Consider the following 7,066-nt stretch of genomic DNA (forward strand, 5'->3'; position numbering starts at 1 on the left):
CACACACACACACACACACACACACACACACACACACACACACACACGAATTGCTGCGGCTCATAAATGCCACAAGGAGGGAGTGTGGAGGCCGAGCCAGGGCCTGGCGTCCACACGAGGGGCCCGGGCTCCCGAGAGCGTTGCCCGGCTTTTTCTGAGTCAAGCTTAAGTACAGAAAAAGCAGATTGCTTCAAAGAGGATTTAACTTTTTAACACTGACCATTTCTGAAACCAGCCCTTCCCACCTCGTGGAAATGTCAGCTGGGTGCCCCGGGGTGGACACGCCTGGCTCTGCTAAGAATGAGGCTGCGTCTCGAGGCTCGAGGGGCACGAAGCTTCATCAGACACACGCAGCATCACCTCAGCACCTGCGGGATGCCGGGATCCCACGGCAAGCTCGATTACTAAGTGACAGAGCGCCCTTGGCCTCTGTAAACGCATAATATCATAACCCGTGCTGGGAGGCGGGGAGGCACGTTTAATACCTAATGCTCTAGTGGTTCCCCATCTCAAAGATTTCAAGAGACAATCAGGGAAAACAAAAGCAGAATGGACAGTTACGAAAAGCAAATTGGAGGGTATAGACAAATTGAATTATTCTAATAAGATGTCTCTTTGAGAGTTTTCTTCATCAGGCCCAAACCTGACTGCTAATTAAGTTATTCCACTGGAAAGGAGAACCTGTATCACTTTTTTTTTTTTTTAAAGAACCACTTTATAACCTTTAGTCCCATTCCTGCTTTGGGCCACAGGGGTGTAAACCTGTAATTAACAACTTCTTTATTGCTTCCGCAGTAGTGATTGCCATGTATAGCCCTAAGGCAGCGAGAATAAAATCCTTCCTAACCCTCCTCCACTCTCCTCCCCACGTTTCAACCGGGCACCCTGGTTGTTATTCGATCTCGCCAAGATTTCACCTTTCACGAAACCTCGTGCTCACCGGGCAGTTCCCGCACCGTGACCTCCCCTCAAGGCGATCAATAAGTCCGCTGTAATAATTCCCTCCTTGCAGAGAAGCCTGGAAAGAAAAGGGGGAAAAGAAAAAACATACAGGCCGGGCTGAGATTAGATTATCAATTATCAGGAAACTGTCTGCAACTTCAAAGGGCCGGGAGCTGGGGAAAGCACAGTTTATCGTGACTGTAAGAGTCCTCAATTATTTCCAAGCAGCCCAGATGTGGAGCAGCGTGGGGCCAGCAACTCTGGTCGGGGGTAGGGGGGCTCGATGGGGAAGTGGGGAAGCGGCACTTCCTCTGGAATGTGAGTTGTCCGTTCTGGGTCAAAAGTGACAACATGGGGACACTGGGTGTGCTGGCACCTCAGCCCGGCCACTCATGTCCCCTCGGGGCAGCACTGCTTCAAGGACACCAGGACGCGCTCATCCCCTCCCTGAAACTCCAGCTTTCACGCTGGTCAACAGATGGCACAGAGTATGTCCAAGGATGATGCCTCCACGGTCCGCAAAGCTTCAGGACCTACGGCCTGAGGACGCAGGCGGCGGGGACACACCAGCCTGGGAGCAGAGCATCAGTGACTGACATCACTTTCTGATTAGAATTCGGCGGAGTTTTTTGGGTTTTGCTTATTTTGGGCTTTTTCCAGTGGGATTATTGAGACCTTGATTTGACCCACGGTATCTTAGAACTAACCAGAACAATGGAAAATTAATGTAATGTTTATCAATACAGAGAAAAGTCCTCTGGCTAAAAAGATACCAAATAAAAAACAATTAAATTCTCCTGCGGTCACGGGGCTGGTTAATGAACAGCCCTTGCTGTGTGCAGAGCACCAGAGTGGAATTCCTTCCACAGCTGCTGCCAGCCGGCCCGGCCTCTGCTTCTCCAAACCCACCTGCTCTGGAGGGCGAGCCGTCCACACTCAGCAGAGCCTGGCCCTGCCGCCCAGTAGGAACCCTGTCTGAGCAGCCTCGTCGTCTTTTGTGTGTCTGGGGCGGGGCGGGGGGTCCTTTCAGAGGGAGAGCACATTCCCTCCCAACAGAGAAGAGCCAGCTTTCAGTTGCCCTCCCCCAGTTTAATTTTCACGGACTCGAATTCCCAAATTACTATTTTTTAGAGCACAGCCTCTCAGAGCACCCTGCTTGTTCTGATTTCATCATTTGTTTCCAACTTTTAAATTCACTGTGTCAGTGTAGCTTGAATAAATGAAATATATAGAACCTTCCGTTCTCATTTTATTTTTGAGTTGGGGGAAGGATCTCTACCTATGGGGGAAAAAAACACAATTATTTCTAAAAACTGAGAAAGGATAAAGCGAAATTCTTTTTAAGACCAGCCATAATCCCAACATCCAGGGGCAATCCATGTAATACTTTGTCGTATTGCAATCTTCTTTCCAGTTATTTTTACATCTTGACATCATATGGTTCTTATCATTTTAACTCTACTTTTTTCAAAAAACTTTCTTAAAGTTTTCCATGTCCTTGAAAGCTCTACAGATAACTTCAAAGACTATGCAACAGTCTGTCATATAGGAAGCAGTGGTTAGAGCCACTCAGTGCTACCTTGCACCAGTTACCCCAGGAGGTGGCCGCTTTCCTGGGCCTTTCTGTGATCTGATCACAGGTCTTGGCGAGGACCCGATAGTCCCCGTGTAATAGATGAGAGACTGTGGAGCAAAGATGTCTCGTCCAAGATCTCACGGTAAGTAACCAAGATGCCTGCAGGGGCTTACGGTTCCCAAGCCAGCTCTCACCCTCCACCCTCAGCCCGGAGTCAGCTCCACCCTTTCACTCTGTTTGAACATCCAAATTGTTTCCAGTTTTTCACTGCACAGATCTCATTTTCATGTATCCAACTTCTTCCCCACCACCCAAAATGTATCCAGAACCATAGAGATGTAGCCAGGCTGATTTGTTTTACTTCCTTTCTTGTTTCCCCTTGCAACAGTGAACTGGCAGTGCAGTGGGTGGGGCCCAGGTGGAAGAGAGAAACAGAAGCAAAGAACCTAGATGGTCTATAAAACAAAGAACCACAAAAACAAACAAAACAGAGTCCTTGAACTGACCAAGGCTGTGACCTGGGCGTCAGGGAGAGACCCGTCTGGCCTTCTGCAAGTTGTAAATTAACTGCTACGCGGTCACCGGACACCAGGCCCGTGAGGGGACAGAACCACCTGTGACTTCGGGGCAGAAAGGGCCACTCAGACCTCTTGCCTCTGCCTGCCTGGGGGCTGCCGGGTCTGTGCCGTCAGAACAACATGCTGGCAGATGTGGTTTCAGATGCTGCTGCCTCACTTTAGAATATCTACAACTCGGATCTTCAGAAGGGCCAACCGACCCAGAGGAAAATGAAGAGCCGACGTTACTCTGGAAACCAACCCTTGAGCCGTGTGTCAAGAGGCCACCGTCGCCAGGAAGTCCCTCACAGGTGGGCGTCCACATCACCAGAGCTGCAATGTAATGGCTACCAATCGACATCCTTGTTAGCATTTCAAGAAAAAGTATTCAAGCGAATGGATTTCCCTTCACACTTTAAAAATAATGACAAGGCAGCACAGAGATGTGCCTGTGTCTTCTGAACAGACGCGGTGAGCATCCTTCTCTGGCCTGGCAGCTGTCTGACATCTTCATAATCCAAACCACTAAAAATTCTTACAAGACCAAAGCTCAGTTCCCTCTTTTGCAACGACTTTTTTTTGCTACCTTTTAATGAGCCAAATTGCTAGTCCAGACATGCTAGGGAAGGAGCGAGTGCCAAGTGGAGAGACCCTTGCTTCTATGTGCGCCTCTCTGAGATAAAATAAAATGATACGTAATCTTGAGTTACGTCACGATGCAAAATGCTGTGGTTTCCTGGAAAATGTGGAGCTAATCAGTTATTCATTAGGAATTAACTAGAGCATCAGTTGTCAGATTAAACTCCTTTAAAATTCCCAGTTTCCCTTTCAGAGTGTTAACACTCTAAGTATACTGAGTCCTTTGTGTATATTTAAGCAGGAAAGAGGAGAAGGCTTTCTCATGCGCAAACGGAAAAAGAAAACAAAAGTATCCTTTGCTGCTGTTGTCCAGCCAGCACTTGGTGATTGCCGCAGTGGCTCAGACTCAAAGCCGCAGACACACACTCGGCCACATGTGTGTCCGACAGGCAGAACCGTCAACTGCCCCAAACGGCCAGAGGCGGATGTCAGTGGGGGATTATGCCCTCCTCGGCGTCATTCTTCCCTGTGTCCGCCCCCAAAGCCAGTTCATCGCCGCGTCCGGCTCTCCAACTCCCCACCCCACTTTCTCCGCAAACTGTAAACTGTAAACACGCTTCCTTGATGAGCTTCGTTGCTTCAAAACAGCCAATCTTAGCCCAGTACTGTCTTGAAAGACATAATCTAGAAACTGTAAAACATCACACTACTTATTTTTGGCAAAGATGTTACACAATTTTCTATCGCTACCCATGCAATAGCTATGTCTACACAGCTATTTTATGTGGCTTCAGGTGAGAACCACGGATTTTCCTTTTCTGTGTCCATTTACTTGGTTTGGCCGTGTGTCCTGAGTGTCTTCTAGAGGCCACGTGTGCAGGAGAGGGGAGGACCCTGACTGGCGGCTGCGAGCTGCCTGAGTGGAACCAGGGGACCAGGCATAGGTTTTGATTCCATGATGTAGTGTACGCTCAAGAACTGTGGACAAAGATTTCAACTTAAAAAAAAAAAGTGTTTCAAGCGGCTGGAAACATTTTAGAAATTTCTGTACTTTTTCTTCTTCCCCCCACATATTTAGTTGGGTATTTTTAAAACTTTGTAGTATCTCCCATGTTTTGTCTAGATGCTTTTAAAGAAAGAATTTCTTCCGAAGTTTGTGAGCCTTTTGCGGGAAGCCTGGCTGTGTCTCTCCTTGTGTGGGTGGTACCATAAAAGTCCCTTTTTTATTCAAATCTCCCCAGGATCGAGTAAAGCTCTGAAGCCACCGGCAGAGAAGCAGTAACAGATGTGACGGGCGTAAGGCGTCAACATGAGAAACAGGAGTCTGACCTAAGGCTTTTTAATATAAATAATAATTCGCCCTTGCTGAGAGCAACTGGGTTAAAACAGTCCTTATATATGACACACAAAGGTAAAAACCTGGCATGAAGGCTTCGTTTGTAAATCATCCTAGAAAGTTCTAGCTCGCAGAACAAGACATGCACAAAGTTCATCCATCTAAGTCTACGGTGAATATTCATATGTTTTTGCCAGCGTGTCACTGATGACCAAATACTGGTAGTTCTTTTTCCAATCAGTGGTCGCTGTCATCACAGGGACACTTACGTGCACAGGAGATCTGGGCCCGACAAAGTGGTAAACGTTCTCTCTGTGGATATCATTTTCCTTCCTGGAGCTAACAGCTCACTTCATTTTGATGTGGTAAGCATTCCTAATAATGAAAGTTAAATCAGAACCCACTGGGCTGGGAACCAGAGTGTCACAGACAGAAATCAATTTTCTCAGTGTTAAAAGACCGCCACTGCTTAATGTATGTTAACCGAGCGTGCCTCACGTCTACCACAAAAATACCACATTTCATATTACTTATAAGACATGATTGTATTCACAGTAACCAAGACATGGAGACAACCTAAATGTCATCGACAGATGAATGGATAAAGAAGACGTGGTACGTATATACAATGGCATACTACTCAGCCATAAAAAGAATGAAATAATGCCACTCGGGGCAACATGGGTGGACCCAGAGATTATCATACTAAGTGAAGGAAGTCAGACAGAGCAAGACAAATACCGTATGATATCACTTATGTGTGGAATCTAAAATATGACACTAATGAACACATCTAAGAAATAGAAACAGACTCACAGAGGTAGAGAACAGACGGGTGAAGGGAGGGTAGAAGAGGGATGGACTGGGAGTTTGGGGCCAGCAGATGCAAACCAGTCTATAAAGGGAGGATAAACAACAAGGTCCTACTGTGCAGCACGGGGCACTGTATACAATTTCCTGTGATAAACCATCATGGAAAAGAATATAAAAAAGAATGCCTGTGTGTGTATAACTGAGTCACTTGGCCGTACAGCAGAAATGAACACAACATTGTAAATCAACTATACTTCAATATAAAAATAAACTAATAAAAAAAGATATGATTCTGAAGCAACGAGACTAACAGGTTTAAACAAATGCACTGATTTCAATATGCAAACACACAGTTATCCGGGAAGCCGGGTGGTCTTTCTGTTTCTCTCCTCTAACCAAAGCCTCTCCAGGGAGCCTGTTTCCCAGTCGTCTTCAGAGCCACCGGAAGCCAGCCTCCTCTCTCACGGCCGCCCTGGAGCTGGCCCAAGTGGTCCCGCAGCCTCAAGGCGCCCTGCTCATCACAGCTGGTCCTGGGTGCCTCTGCGCTCACAGTGTGACACTCGGCCCACAGGGCTCTGCCCGCAGCCATGGGCAGCGGGGCAGCTCTGCATTCAGATCGTATCCTTGGGCAACGGAAGTTTCTTTTGACCAAATGTACAACCAGGCTCAGAAGTGATTGTTCTGAAGAAGGCTCTACTTGGATGCATAAATTCTATGTTTGTTAAGTAAACCTGTCTCTTTGTCGTCATACCTTCCATGCCTTCAGAAAGCCTGTACAGCGGAGTGAGTATTTCATCCTAATTTCAAGATTTAAATTACTACTGTTATGAATACATTATTGGTTTCATTATTAATGATGAAAACAGCAGCTAATATTGAATAACACACTAAAGCACTGTCCACACGTGCCCTCACTCTGTCCTCACAACGACCCCGTGAGACAGGAATCCCAACTCCCCCCACTTTTCACAGCAGAAAACTGAGCACAGAGGCCCCTGGACGCCCCACTCTGACGTGGGCAGGGGGCGCAGGCGGGGGAGCAGGGAGGCCGTCCGGGACACGGACCCACCCAGAGGCTCAGAACCACCCACGGGAAAAAGGAGCAGCCCGCGGTGGGCAGGCCCTCCAGGGTCACACCAGCTCCCGGCCACGGCCTCGCGGGCCAGCAGACGGGACAGGTGGTGGAGCAGCCCGCAGTGGGCAGGCCCTCCAGGGCCACACCGGCTCCCGGCCACGGCCTCGCGGGCCAGCAGACGGGACAGG

Source organism: Aethalodelphis obliquidens, unplaced genomic scaffold (assembly GCF_003676395.1).
Source record: "Aethalodelphis obliquidens isolate GAN/ISIS:26980383/991018 unplaced genomic scaffold, ASM367639v1 scaffold19, whole genome shotgun sequence".
Lineage (NCBI taxonomy): Eukaryota > Metazoa > Chordata > Mammalia > Artiodactyla > Delphinidae > Aethalodelphis > Aethalodelphis obliquidens.